The sequence below is a fragment of the Haliotis rubra genome, unplaced genomic scaffold, assembly GCF_003918875.1.
Source record: "Haliotis rubra isolate DU_JTF1 unplaced genomic scaffold, ASM391887v1 Scf1607, whole genome shotgun sequence".
Lineage (NCBI taxonomy): Eukaryota > Metazoa > Mollusca > Gastropoda > Lepetellida > Haliotidae > Haliotis > Haliotis rubra.
In genome coordinates, this window is record NW_025765567.1 from 105,466 (window position 1) to 121,815 (window position 16,350).

The window sequence follows — 16,350 nt, forward strand, 5'->3', positions numbered from 1 at the left end:
CCTCTCGTAACAACACATAGGCCCTTCATTGTCATTTTTTCTGTGTACAAGACATTGCGTGAACGTTTGCAGACTTTTGACTTCAGTATCTAGTGTGACCACCACGAGCGGCAATAACTGCAGCACAGCGTCTATGCATGGAGTGCACCAATCGATTGATGAAGGCCATTGGCATCTGGAACCACACACTGAGAAAGGCCTGGCGCAATACATAGGCTGTGTTCGGCATTGGGAGGACATTATTCAGTCTCCTCTGAATTTCCCAAAGATGTTCAACTGGGTTTAAATCAGGACTGAGGGCTGGTCACTGCATTATGTTGACACCGTTCTGCTGTAGGAAGTCCCGTGTAGCTCTGGCAGTATGGGCCAGGGCGTTATCATGCTGAAAAATGTTGTTCCAGTGACATGCGAAATGTGGCTTGACGTGGGGTCTGAGAACTTGGTCGATGTAGCGCACCGCTGTGATGCCACCCCCTTTATCTGGACCAAGGTTCTGGAACACCACAGAACCCACTCTCTGGTTCAGGCCTGTTCCACCCCATACTATGATGCTTGCACCTCCCCATGAGTTTCTTTCCATAACACATTGGACTGAGTAACGCTGCCATCTGCAGTTCATACGCAGTGAACAGAACAGTTCTCCATTGCCTGTATCGCCAGTTTTGGTGCTGTAGGGCAAACTGTAGACGTTCACGCCGATGACGAAGGGTGAGGATAGGTCCACGGTAAGGTCTACGGCAATGGAGGTTCCCGCTGTTAAGACGTGGGCGTACAGTATCAGTACTGATTGGTCTTCCGTGTGTTCCCACTGTCTGGCTTGCTGTTTCGGATGCCTGCATGAAGGGATTCTGTACATGCTGTCGCACAGCATGGCAGTCTTGTCGTCTTGTTGTCACCCTTGGTCTGCCAGTACGCGGGCGATCATTTGTGGTGTTGGTGGCACGGAAACGTTGCTGCAGCCTGGAGATGGTCCGAACGTTGACCTGGAAGTCATTGGCAACGGCTTGTGCAGTGTGGCCAGCTTCAAGTCTTCCTAGCGCCGTATACATAATTAATAAATATAGACAAACATTGAGTCAAAAGTAGTAGTATTTTATCCCATTTGGTCCGGAATACTATTTCACAGTGAACAAAATAAGGGATTAAAGGGGATTATCACACCCTAGTGATTTCTTCTACTAAAACAATAGGAGTTGGGTAAGTGGGAAGACCCTAGGACGTCGACCTTTTTTTCTTCACTCATCCGTGAGGTTTGGACTAAAGGTCTGAGCCCTAACCGTTTGAGAAGAGTGTTCAGATCTGCAGTCGCCTGCTGTTTAATGCGATTCTTAAAAGGCTTGAAGCGACATCTGCATGCTCATCTTTTGGTGTATTGATATGACATATGTCTCTGTGGTGACACCCGCGACGAAGGAACTTATATTTGTTTAGAAAATGTTAAAACCTGCATTGAAAACACGACGCCAATCGTTGTTTGATCGGCATTCTTAAAGTACGACTTTACAGATACCGATTTCTTGTTGATGCATAGAGTGGCGTTTCCATGTTTATTCTCTCACCGTTATCAAGATAACAGTTACTACAACCAGGTGAATAGAAGTATATATGCATAGTGAGAAGCAGCAAATTAACAACAACATGTAATTTAGCAAGTAGCACATTGTTGGATGGGGCCAGCAGGAGAGTGAGATCAACAAAATGTAAACAGGCTGATTGGATGCTAATTGAACAGCTGTTTGACAGAATCTATCTGTAAATCAACTTCGGTATGATAACGTTGAAATGCACTCCATTGTCCAAGTGATGGAATCAATCAACATTCAATCAGCTTGTGTATCCTGATCGATGCACATCGAAATGCCGCTCTATGCAATAAACAGGGAGTTGTTATCAGTTTGCGGACTGACAATCTTTTGAAGTTGATTTAAGTTCTACTTCAGTAAACTGCTACCTAACAATTTATTTATTTTTTTAATTCCATTTCATGCATTTATGCATGTACAAGGCATACATAAAATATGGAAAATGTACATTTCAATGATCAATAAGTCAGTCTTCTTATGCAGGTCATATGGTTAAGTGTAATGAATGCGTAAATGTTTTAACAGATTAATTCATTAATACTATAAATAATTCACAATGACACTATACAAAATTAATGTGATTGCTGACAACACTGATAATTTATGAGCGCTTCAAAGGATAATTCAGGCAGTTGTTTCCATTTTTTTCTCAAAGTAGCTATTTCTTTTATTTATTTCTTGCTATGAATTGTTCAATTTTACAAATGTCCTTTATTGTTCAGATAAATCTGTCAAATGATAGGGTAAGCTGTTCAAGGCTTGAAATGTAGATAAAGCTTTTGGCTATGAGTAAGATATGGTCAACTATGTGAGTCTAACTGACTTGCTGAGTTTGGTTTTACGCCGCTTTTAGCAATATTCCAGCAACATCACGGCGGGGGACACCAGAAATGGGCTTCACACATTGTACCCATGTGGGGATTCGAACCCGGGTCTTCGGCATGGCGAGCCAACGCTTTAACCACTAGGCTACCCCACCGCCCTCAACGATGTGAGTGGCTGAGCCTAACCCAAACATTACACGGTATTTTGTTACTTTCAGATTACTGTGGAATTAGTCATTAATGAAATTCTCTACTTTCTGTCTGAAGCTGAAAACAGTCTGACATTCATAAAAGACACGTAGAATATTTTCAGAATCGGTTTTACAAAAAGAGCATAGATCTTCATTTTCAATAACTCCTTTTTTGTGTATATTACAGTGTTAATGAATCTATACAGAAAGTTGAATAGCTTGCGATCATTTATATTTAAAATCTGTTTATTCATTTCAATTCAGTAGGTGTACATTCAGATTGCGTGTGTACAAATATATACATATATTATGTATGAATAACAATTCTATGTAATTTTTATAAAGCAGCAATACATTCTTTTTTCCATCTTTTGAAGTTACATTTTTCCATCCACTCTGAACATTTAGAAGATAAAGCTACCCTGATTTCAATTTTGCTGTCCTTTATCGTTGATGTAAGACCGCTAAATGTAATTTAAAAACCAAACGCGTTATTTGATTTTCTCAAGCGAATTATTGATCTCCCCTACCGTATGACAATCGACTCGCCCAAAATTCAAGCCGTGAACTCGCTAAGTTTAGTCACAGCTAACTTTATTCACGGAAATAATAGTTGATAACCACCCTACTATTCCCAATTTGGAAAAGACCTGACATGCCACGTTTTATGTGGGATACATGGACAGTGGAAGCGGAAGCACTGGGCATTACGGCCGGGACGGAAGCGGTCAGGTTAGGACGTGTGGGCCGACGTGTGTTGTCGACGTCAACACACGTAGATCTGGACCCGGCTATAATATACTGCCGCTTTTGCGCTGCAGACGAATTTTTCAGCTGCGTAGTTTCTTCAATGGGATTAGGGTCTAGAAATTCTTCTTCAAACCATTCGCTTTTTACTTCAAAAACACCAAAGATGCTGCCGAGATAAAAATTGCCGATGTCCGACATGTTTGTTTACAAACAATAGGGTCAACGAGTTTGTTGTATTCATACACGGCGAATCGGTCACTTTAATTAGCGGTCTTAAACTGCCATTTAAGTAAGGTTTTGATTAGCTCTCAGCCAATCAAAATCGAGTATCACACAATGTCATGCTAGAATCATAAGTTAAGTGTGCATCAGACTTTATGACAATTGTTGTAAATGTATTAGCAACACATACATAGAAGGAGATATATTCTCCAGTTCAATTCCGTCAGCAGCAATGAATGGTTTAATTCTGTGTCCAAGAGGCGGAACAAGAGAAGACTTTTTGTTATACAAATCCTCATAAAGAGGATTGAAGACACAGTTAAATGCAGGGTTAGATTTGTTAAAATATAGTTTGGTAATATATTGTAAAGATACTTTTTTTACAGCGTTGGGTAAGAGAAGGCTCATCTGCCTCGACGTAGAAACTATCAACTGGAGAAGTTCTAAATGGTCCAAGACAAAGTCTTAGTCCTTGGTAATGGATAGAATCAAGTAGTTTAAGGTTGCTTTTGTAAGCTCCGCCGTATACGATCGAGCCATAATCAAGTTTCGATCGCACCAATGATCTGTATAAGTGAAGGAGGGTAGTTTGATCCCCTCCCCACTTTGAATTGGAGACAACCTTTAACAAATCGAGTGCCTTCAGGCATTTAGCTTTAAGGGATTTAATATGTGTCAGGAATGTTAAATGGGAATCGAAAATTAGCCCCAAAAATTTGGCCTCCTTTAAAACTTTGATGGAAGTGTCAATTAAAGATAGTTCTGGGACCTTATGAGGCTTATATTCACGGCAGAAATGAATACAATTAGTTTTTGATTTAGAAAAGTTAAAGCCGTTTTCAAGACACCGACACAACTGTAGTTGCCGTTCAATAGTATGCATATTTTTACCATGACAAGAAATATTAAAATCATCCACAAAAAGTGATCAATCGATTGAATCGTTTAAAACCTTGGATAAACTGTTGATCTTGATACTAAATAAAGTGACAGACAAAATACTGCCTTGAGGGACACCCTGATCCTGATTATAATGATCAGACAGGGTTGAACCCACTCGGACTTGAAATTGCCTGTCTTTTAAAAACTGTGACATAAAAAGAGGCAAACGGCCTCTCTAACCAAAGTCATGTAAATCCTTCAAAATGCCATGCTTCCAGGTCGTATCATAGGCTTTCTCAATATCAAAGAAAATTGATACAGCATATTGTTTATTTACTTTAGCATTCTTAACAAAGGATTCAAGGCATACCAAATGATCAATGGTACTACGATTTTTCCTGAAACCACATTGAATATTGGTTATAAGGTTATTGGTTTCAAGATACCAAGTTAATCTATTATTCACCATACGCTCCATGGTTTTACAGACACAGCTAGTTAAAGATATTGGTCTGTAATTTGACGGATCTGTATGATCCTTGCCAGGTTTCGGTATTGGGACTACAATGGCATTACGCCACGAGGGAGGAAAATTTCCGGACGTCCATATTTTGTCAAATATATCTAAAAGTGTGACCAGACATGGTTCAGGTAAGTGTTCCAGTAGCTAATAATGAATATTGTCATCACCCGCTGCAGTGTCATGAGTTTGCTCAAGAGCTGTATTTGGCTCATGTAATGAAAACAGTTCATTATAGTCTTCACCAATATTTGATTCAAAATTATCTTTTGTCTTTTCCTGTTGTTTCTGATATCTCTGAAACTCAGGGACATAATTTGCTGATGCTGATTTTTTGGCAAGAGTTTCGCCAATTTTATCTGCAATTTTAGATTTGTCAGTTATTAAACTATCGCCATCTTTAAGATGGTGAACAGCAGACTTTGAACCTTTGCCTTTAATTCTTTGAACCATGTTCCATACTCTGGACATTGGCGTACGTGAATTAATTTTGGAGACATAGTTCCTCCAAGATTGTTTTGATTGAAGGTAGGACGTGCCTTCGCATTGAGTTTATACATTTATTTAAGTTATGGACAGTTGGGTGATGGCGGAAATGGTTCTCTGCCTTTTTCCTTGCTTTTCTGGCTTGCCTACAATCTGTATTAAACCATGGTTTTCGTACATGTGGAGTCGTAGAGGACTTTGGTATACACTCATCAGCTATTTGCTTTAAAACGTCAGCAAATATTTGAATGGGATCAGTTATATCACTGAAACATTCAGGTCCCAGTTGTGAATTACACTTAGTTTGATATAAGCCCCAGTTTGCCTTCGAATAATTCCATCTTGTATACGATGGAGAATCAGATGGAGTTATTTCGGAAAGGATAGTTGGAAAATGATCGGTTCCAGAAAGGTCATTGTGGACAGACCAATCAAATTGATTGAATATGTTAGAATCTGCAAGAGACAAATCCAGAGAAGAGAAGAGAAGAGAAGCCAGTTGCAGGATGTAGATAAGTGTTTGAATCATCATTATATATGCACAAGTCATTATTAGAAATGAAATCTTCTAGTATTTTACCTTTAGTATAAGTGTTGTTACTACCCCAGAGTGGGTTTTGACCGTTTAGGTCACCCATAATAACACAGGGCTTCGGAAGTTGATCATAGAGTGATTGTAGTTCAATCCGTTGAATTGCAGACGAAGGTGAAATATACAGCTTGGAGATTAGTTTTAAGTACAACAGGACTGTGAATAACATCTTGTCGCACAAGGATAGAAGAACCTCCAGTGGCCCTATCACCCAGAGGAGAAAATAATGATAGGCATTGAACTGACGTAAAGTAAAAGTATCTGTCTGTTTCAGACATGTTTCTTGCAGACAGAATGCTGATGGTGTTAAATCCTGGACTAATAGCTGTAGTTCGTTAAAATTTGCCCTTAGTCCTCTACAGTTCCACTGCACGATATTAGTAAAATGACCTATCTTTTAGGTGGATTGATAGGGGACCTACCCCTCACTTTTTGGGATGGCGACAAGCTATGTGCCCTGGGATGGATGTTTTCTGACACATCCATCTCCTCGAGTAAACCATATTTATTGAATAAGTTTTTTCGATTTTCTGAACCCTTGGGTGGTCTGCCACTCGTTTTCCCAGTTCCCATTCTCGGTTTGACAGTACTTTTTGACTTCGATCTTGTTTCAGAACGAGTCTGTTCTGTAGATTGTGACACTGTGCGTTCTTCATCCTGAACTGTAGATATCATCATAGTGTTAACACTTGCTTCTGAAGTCTGAGTATATTGCTCAGGTGTGAGAAGTTTAGGGTTATCAGTTTCAACCCAAGTCAGGTCTGTTTGACATTGAATTGACAAAGTGGATACTTTCGGCATGGTTTCGGAAGGTAATCTGACGACTGATGCATAAGTTTCGTTAGGTAGTGTTGATTCCACAATCTTTTTAGCATCAGTAAAGCTAAGGTTTTGGGTGAATGTTTGTTTATTTACATTTGCTTTTGCCATATTTTACAATCCTTGGAAAACGATGAATAATGACCTGAACATTTTGTGCATTTTTTTAAAGTACTAGTGCATTCGCCCGTCACATGAGACGTCTCGCTACAGTGAGCACACGTCACTGGCTGTGTACAGGTGTTAACACCATGACCATATTTTTGGCATCGAAAACACCTCGATTGATTTTGGATGTAGACTGCAACTGTGATACTACAGTAACCCACTTTAACAGACTGAGGGAGACTTGGAGATGAGAATGAAAACAGGTATGTGTTTGTCGGAATCAGTTCGTTGTTTTTACGGGTGGTAAATCGTTTGACATATGTCACACCCTGATCTTTCATTTCCGATACAATGTCCAGTTCTGACATGTCAGCTAACAAACGGTCTCTGTCTTTTATAATGCCTTTGCAGGTGTTCAAGGTTCTATGGCAGTGACTGAAACAGGGATGCCAGCAAAAGTTTGCATTGTCAATAGGTTAGATGCCTGCTGTTTTCTATTGCACTCAATCAGTAGAGAGCCTGAACGCAAGCGTTTGATGTTCTTAACGTCGTCTGCAATGCCATATATCCCTTTAGAAATAATAAAATGGTTCAACTTGAGTGGAGTCTTGTCAACAGTGTCAAGAACAAGGAAACGTGGCCAATGTTCTGTTAGTGTGGATTCATTCTTTTCATTGTCATTGTCGAGTTGTCGTTTGGTCTTTTTCGAGGGAGTTTGGTAAACCATGTTGAGTTAGTAATTGTTTCATCATCCGAGCTCCCCACCCACCACGGAGTACCATAAAGACAGTGCTAATAACAAGTGGATCTCCGACTTGCAGCACCAGGGATACCCGGATGACATACTCAAGCAGAATAGATGAAAAAACAATTATTCTACCAGATTGGCCCATGAGCCACCGCCTTCTGGCACCAGCATCTAGGCAAATTTTCACAAATTTGAAAATCCACATATCACACAGTAGACACTCAAAATAAAACATGTCAATATTGTGTCTAAATAGAACCAAGCCAAATAATATTAGAGCAATGAAATTTAGTGCTCAGGGCTCGGCATGAGCAGCCGATTGGTTGCACCTGGCCCATTCAACCACTCGTCTAAGTGAGGTGAGGTGAAATTGGGTTTAACGTCGTGCTTGAGAATATTTCGCTCATATGACGACGTGCATGCGTGTGCATTTGTAGGTGCGGCTGCTTGTACTAGCCCAGACTGAAGCTGGTTTTATAGTGCTAGCTCACTGAGATATCATGCCGCAGTGAAGCATGAATAACCCACTCAGACACATTATACTGACTCCGAGCCGACCAGTCCTTGATGTACCCATTAATGCCGAGCGCCAGGCAGGGACCAACAAGTACCATATTTTAACGTCTTTTGGTATGACGCGATCGGGGATCAACACCGCGACCTTCCGCTCTCCGGGCGGACGCTCGAACCACTACACCACGGAGGCGGTCCCAGTCTAAGTGATGTAAGGGGCGAAGTGGTGTGTTGGGCAAAGGAACACTGTTCCTGGAAAAAGAGCGCTTAGCGTTACCCAGCACCCATCACGAGGAGGTGGCTCTTCACGGGTGCCCGTGCACACGATATAGTCGGAATTCTACGATCGCTTTCTTCTTGATGTGAAAGGGGTTTTGACACTTATATTTACCACTATGTTTCATGTAAACTACTTTTGTTCAAGATGGTATCTCCTCACTGAATAGTACAGGCGTGTTCAGTGAGTTAATGCCAAGATATTTAATTGTTGGTTGTCGAAATGGGCTTGACTTCAGCCCTCATGATGAGTCAGTATCATGTAGATATTGCCTCACGTTGATTCCCAAATTTGCTCAGATTCCCCTGATTTTCAGTCCGTAAAATAATCTCGCATTTCGTGATGTAATGTGATATGAACAGGACAGAAGCACGCCCCTATATATTGGCTAACAGTTCGAGATCTCTCCATCCATATATATATTATTGGTAAGACCATGGACCATGTTGGGATGACTATGGTCGTGCGCTTTCGGTACTACGTGGTACCTCCAAGAACTCTCCATCTAAACGTAGCACAAGTCGAGATATGGCATAGCGTTACCCCCTCCCGACTGTCAACGGAAAGAGCAGATTACACAATGAACACTCTTCCTGGTTGAAAAATTTGCCACATAACAATGTATTGTGCAGAGTAGCTTGGGATGTCAGCTATTCAAGTACAATTGTATTACTTTTGAGTTATAATTCACAACTTTACCCAAGTAATCACGCAAAACACATAAACTGATTATAAATGCATTTGATGGTGCTGCTGATTGTTCGACATGGTAATTGAAGCTTCTAAATATTAGACAAGCTAATAAACGTACCCCTCAGTTTGTCTCAGATATCAGCATAAAAGCATCAGTAATTGTTCACATGTTAATACTCCATAAAATGACCCACAAATACATGAAATGAATACGACAAAAGCACGATGACATCTTCGTTTCATTTATATAATTAATTGTAAAGTTATTCGTAAATTATATTCGATAATTATTGGTTCATGAAATTTCAGTCTATGCTTTACCCAACCAGAAAACCGTACATTGTGTATTCAAGGGATAAAGGAGATATAGTCTCTGATAGTGAACAAAAAAATATTGTTGGTTTTCTGTACATAAAATTCATTTTGAAATGTATGTAGACGTTCATTAATGATTCCAAAAGGATTTCACTCATATGAGTATGTGTATTGGTATGTGCGTGTGTGTCTGTGTTATTCGGTCTCCTCAAATATATTTCAATGCTCTTGTCTTTCATTAGGACTAGTAGCTGTAACTAGTTCCGAGGTTATCGTGACCAAGCCAATTCAACAATAGGTTTAAAATCCTGTGGACATTTGCATTCCAAAGATACCACGTATATGCAAGTTCCGTACAACTGTCCAAGTTCGAATTTACGATTATGTCCAGTTTTCAATGGCATATATTTGCGTTCACAGCACAAGGCAAAAATCACCTGATTTATCCATATTGGATATGGAGTTAACAAGGAGCAAGTTTAGCATTATCGCAGACTTTTCAGAGCGAACCAGAAGCAGAACCCACATGACCTATGAATCAATGCTATCCATATTCGGTTACTCCACAATATAGATATTTTTTTTATGATGAAACCTGAATCAGTATTTAATCAAGGTAAGCAGTAAAATAATCACGTGCATTTTTTTAGGATCTACCTGAATACAAGCTGCAACCAATAAACACTTTCTCTGTGGCTGGAAAACATATTTAAAGTCATGATTGAGACCAAGAGCATCACTTCTATCCTTGCTGTAGATTTTGTTGGTACATCTCATCAACGAACATGAAGCTGTTTCTCCTGATGGTTCTTGGTATGTATAGTTACACTTGTGTTTATATCAACACAGTATAATGACGAGACTATAAGAACTGGTACACTGCACATTTGCTTTGATGTGTTTATGATCTGGTATGTCATGATAGATAAAGGTAACAGGGTTCTGAAAGATCGAGATACCTAATTTAACATTCGGTTCAAAGTATATCTACAGTTCGCAGAGACCACCATTACTCATGATACCGCTGCAAACGCCCTTCAGATAAGCATTTTTTTGTTCCACACTAACATAGTCATAATAGATAAAGGTAACAGGGTTCTGTAAGATTTAGACACTTAATTTAACATTCAGTCCAAAGTCAAATCTACACAGACTACCCACCATTAATCATGATACCGTTGCATATGCCCTACAGACCGACATTTTCTCTTCACACTAACATAGTGACATACCATGCCGCAGCGCAAAAAGGATAGCATATTCGAACACATTATACGGACTCCAAGGCATCCAAACTAGTCTCTAGTACATCACCTAAGTACCGAGCACAAGGCAGAGCAAAACCACGTACCATATCTTGTCCTATACACTTTACATGTTTCGTCTTGGTCACACGTGTAAGAGACTGCAGACTCATTTGAGCTTCATCCTCTATTCGTGGCTTAATATAACTAAATGCACAAGCTCAATGTGAGAAGACATTGAAGATTTTTATGTTTTGCAAATCTTAATTCATTTAAAGAACCATGTAGACCCGAAGATGCATATATTAGTGTTATACAATGCGAATCAATTATCTGAATGTAAAGCCCAAGGTTCTGTATCAATGATAACAAAACTTCCTGCTAACACTCGGACAGATACTATTGTGTGTTTTGGGTGTGATCGTACTGGCTACAGTGTTACACGTATGCTTTGATAGGATATCGGAGTTGAATTTCACTTTAGGCGTACTTTGTTCTTTTTCAGCCACTCTGTTGACTGCAGAATGTGTTGTTGCAGAACGACAACAAATCAAGCTGGCCCCAACCAGTAAGTCGAAGACAAATGTTGATTGTGTTACGTGTCTATTCCCAAGTTAAACCAATACGTTAACCCAGAGTCTTGGTGAACAGGAAATTCGATGTAAATCCGACAGAGAAAGAAATATTGTACAATCAGCAATTACATAAACATAAGGACGTTTACAACGCACGACGTCTCACTACAATAGCTGCTCAAAATAGAGTAGTTGTACAAGTTCAGAGGCTGTACAAATACAATATTGCGGACAGCAATGAAAGAGAGTGATACTAACCTCGCGCCTACAGTTGTCAAGCTCATGTTTTGTATTGTCTTGCCATACTGACTTCAGGTACAAAGAAAAAGAGAGAGTCAATTTGCACTTAAAACATGTTTTGGGGCCAGATTTTAGTGCCGGGATAAAGGGATGTCGGATTAGAGGGAGTTTCTTATATTATATTATATAGGGACCAAATATATATGTCAGTTTACAGGAATGTCGGATTAGAGGGATGTAGGTTTAGAGAGTGTCCACTGCACTTCTAAGATGGTCACAATAGCATGCTTTCTTTGTATGTCAAATTCCTACTACAAATCAAATCCTGTACACATTCAGAATCAAAATGACACTGTCTTAGAACACTTTGTAAACCCTCTTTTAATCACTCTTAATATCAGTAATTAGGCCAGTGTATATCAACACTGAATTGATCGTTAAAATAATTTGTAGAAAATGTCAATTTAAAAGTATTTGACATGCATCTTGAATATTTAGTATACTTATTTAACCTGTGATATTGTATGTACATGGTGTCATATTCCATTGGAATTTACTTCATTTAATGTGATTAATATAGTGGAATGTTGTTTCCGTTTAAACATGATAAGTAATCAGAAAAGGGACCGTTCCAGTTGTCTAACAGATTACATCATGCTTCTATTTTCCTTTTCATACACAGTGTATGCGAGAGCACGGTTCACAAGATCAATATCAGAATATCGTCTTCGGTCTGGTGCCTCAAAACGTCTGAGAATGCGAAGTCTATCAAGTTCTGGCACTGAATGATGAGGTGGAAGGATTCTAATGTGCATCAAAACAAAATGAGCAATAAATGGGCCAGTTTTGTTCTGCAACACTAGCTCTGATACATATTTTACTTGTCGGTTTCCAACATTATATGTAAGTTGTCTTCAATTCTGTAGGCAAAGAGGCAGTGAGGTGATCTAGTGGTTAAAGCGTTGGCTCGTCACGCCGAAGACCGGGTTCGATTCCCACATGGGCACAATGTGTGAAGCCCATTTCTGGTGTCCACGCCGTGATATTGCTGAAATATTGCTAAAAGCGGCGTAAAACTAACCAGTCAGTCAGTCAGCAGGCAAAAGAATCGCTGTGAAACCAATGAGGACAAAGAAATGTTATACAATTAGCAATTGCATTATAAAATCAACTAGGTTTACAAATCAATCCAAACTGCTACAAAGCAAAAAAAAAAGCATTACAAATAGGTGAGGGGTGAGATGAGGTGAAATTGGGTTTAGCGTCGTGCTTAAAGAGTATTTTGCTGATATGACGATATGCATGGGTATGTATGTGTGGCTGCTTGTACTAGCCCCTGGCTTAACCTTCCGCTCTCTCGAGGAGGACAATCTAATCCACTACACCAGGGAGGCAGTCTATTACAACAAGGGAGCGTCAGTACAAATTCAGTGAGAGAAACATGCACTGGTTTGTGACATACTGTAGCATTACTATTTAATTAATTGTGGTCTGTGAAAATGGTTGCATTAGCGTTTGTTCTGTTTTCACAGACTCGTGAACTAGGCTTCATTTACTCAGAGCTTCTATTCTGTAATGGATAACAACTTCTTGTTTATTGCACAGAAAGACGTTCCTATGTAGATTCTTACACCGGTATCAAGATAAGTGTGTTAACCATCAAGTTGTATGCTTCATTATTGACTCACCAACTTCTTCAATATTGACAAAACAATTTTATGCTGTAGGCATAAAACCCCAAAGTGTCGATGCCGCACGCAATGACGGTTAATATGCACGCGCATCTCCTTTATTTCTATCCTTTGATTCGGACGGACGGTGGTACATATTTTAGCCAGCCCATAGTAGTAAAACATATTCGCTAAAGTATACAAAACAGATTACAATTATTTGAAATAGTAAATATGTCTCGCCCGGTCACTCATTAGATTCAAGTAGGGACAAAACCAATATTGATTATGTTTTTAACGCTAGGAACCTATACTATATACAACATAACAGGTTACAAACTGAAATAGTGACATTGGATGCTGTAGAAGTTTGGTAATAGAAAACAAATAATGAAACTTGTATAAAAGATGTCGCTAATGTGGGTGTCGCAAGGTATATTTCCACAATCTTACATACCGAGGCCTCACAGCAGTGCCCCTGCCATGCGAGGACGTACTATGTTCAAACCAGTGCGTGAGTGTGGTTTATGTCGCATTTAGCACCAATGTGGGGATTTTGAACCTGGGTCGAGAAACCGCGTTAACTGAAGTCCACCAACTGGGCGAAGTATCGTACAATCGTCAATTGTATGTTGGTGAATCCAACCTCCGGACATGCGTCTTCAGTGTCCAAGTGATTTTTTTATTATATGTTGTGTGTGTGTGTGTGTGTGTGTGTGTGTGTGTGTGTGTGTCGAAAGTCTTTTGCATATACATCCGCCATTTTCTTTTATGACGTAACATAGGTGTGACCTTTGTGTGACCTAACCGATTGTTGAACCCCACCTTCCTTTGGGAGTCCCCTTCAGGTCCCGGTGTGTGTGACCTTCAGGTTCACCTTAGTGGGCTGTGATTATTATTCAATTAATTTATGAGTGTTCGAGTGTTCACACAGCAACGTAGAATTAATATCACACTATGAGGGGAATTTAGCTGCAATTTATTAGGTCAAAAGTTAGATCAGAGCGCATTTGGTTAAATCAAATCACTAACCAGTTTAAAATACGCTGTCACACAAGGAACAACTCCGAAGTTCTGAGTATTTCTTTTACATATCTGTGAACAATAAACGATTGTAGCTGTTACAATTCATGCGCCACCGTATATGATAAACGTGAATCGGGCGCTGTCTATGCACTAAGAGCACAATCGCTTGCTCGCTGAGCCGTAACTGAACACACATGTTCCAAGTAGGTGACAGTTTGTGCGGACCTGGGAGGGGTTAATTTGTTCAGCTTCCTGTGTGTGGCTTCCTGTGCTCGCAAAGTTAGCCGGTTCAAGTTGACCAGAAATTGTGTTATTGTAATTGCTAAAGGTCAGACTGTAATATGTACATGGAATGGTTGTTGATAGTGTTCAATATGATGTTGAATGTATAGTCACAAATGGTCAGCTTCCGTTATGTAGGAGAGAAGTGTCTGACCGGAATTAAAGACAGGAAATAGTAAGCAGTTGAGGACAGATGGTCACTGAATATCTCAAGTAAGGGTGTCAAGTGGTTGTACAGTGATGAAATGATTTAGCATTTGTCATATATATTACTGAATAAATAAACAAACCTACATGTGTTCTCCTTGTAAACTTTCCAGTGCTTTTTACTCAAAATTTTAAAACTTTACTCTCAAATTGCAAAACATATAAAACCATCTAATGTCAATGACTACTATACATGACACTTTTTTGACATCATAGTGACACATAGGTTACTCACATGCCGTTAGCCGCTCTTATTCTACAGGCAGTACAATGGAATACTGGTGTAAGCTTCTTGTCACTGTATTACGTGGGGTATGAAAGAGGTTGGGACCTCCTGGTGTTAAGAATTGTATTGTAGGTTAAATGTATTCAGTGACATAGGGAGCATTATTTTATCAGTTGTAAAAACAAAGATTTGTACAACGAACAGTTGTCTCATCATCAATCCTCCAGCAATGCATTAAGCGAGTGGAGTGGAGTCAAAGCCACAAGCATGGCGGAGATGGTAGTAAAAAGCAACGAGACATGCCATCATGTCGTTTAAGATATGCTGTTTGTGCCAAGGAAGGGCAGCCTCTGACAAGGTGTTGCACAGTCTCTGTGAATTCATTACCCAAAGTCGACATTTTCATGTTAATATTCTCTTTAAGAATCACATTTAGGCGATTGCGAGTGGGAAGTGACTGTTCCTGAGCAGCAAAAAGGAAGCCTTATTATTAGTAGTAGTTTTGCATGGGTTACTGGGTGGTCTCAACGGACATCGTGCATCTGAAGTTTAGTGAAAGTAAGCGCTGATATAGCGTCTCGATTGTTGATCAGCAGTCGTGTCACATTCACAACAGGGGTAAAAACGTCAGATATATACATGTTGGGAAACTGTTGGGTATATCCTGCGGTCTACATTGACGGGCAGCTGTATTAACGATCTACGCGACAGTGTCACCCGAGTCGAGGTACTAGGGCCACCAGGCTGGCGTAGAGGAAAACCCGCCATATTGCCCTTATACTGCTGACAGTGCTGAGTGTTATACAACAACAAGAACAACAACAACAACAACAACCCAGTATCTCATGCAGATTTCATGGCATACATGACACTTCAACTTCACATAAAGAGACCCTACCCCATACATACTGTACAGTCTATGTGCTTCCAGTTCTACTATATCGCGACTGTCTGTAAATGAGAGCAATCTCCTAAGGTTACGTGAGTGAGTGAGTGAGTGCGTTCTGGCAGGAAAATCCGTGTTGAGTCATTATTTTGAGGACTTCTATATCTATATGAACTATTGTACACTCACTGACATTTTTGTTTGGATGTTGTTTAACGCCGTACTCCGGAATATTCCAACTATATGGCGATGGTCTGGTCTGGTCTGTAAATAATCAAGTCTCGCAACCACACATTACTGGTGATCAACAACATAAGCATCAATCTACGCAACTGGGATACGATGGTACGTGTCAACCAAGTCAGCGAGCCTGACACACACACATCCCTCCCGTTTTCGCCGTTTACGACAGTCATGGATTACTGAAGACCAAATTCTAACCCTCATCTTCACGGGTCCAGAAACCTTATG

The 16,350-nt window shown here is 39.9% G+C and overlaps 1 long non-coding RNA gene across 1 annotated transcript; it reads left to right on the forward strand.

The window, feature by feature from the left end:
- Positions 1-10,258: 10,258 nt before the first annotated feature.
- Positions 10,259-13,347, forward strand: LOC124271505. Its single transcript, XR_006897057.1, has 4 exons — positions 10,259-10,336; positions 11,273-11,335; positions 12,265-12,375; positions 13,310-13,347. It is a non-coding gene; the product is annotated as an uncharacterized LOC124271505 (long non-coding RNA).
- Positions 13,348-16,350: the final 3,003 nt, after the last annotated feature.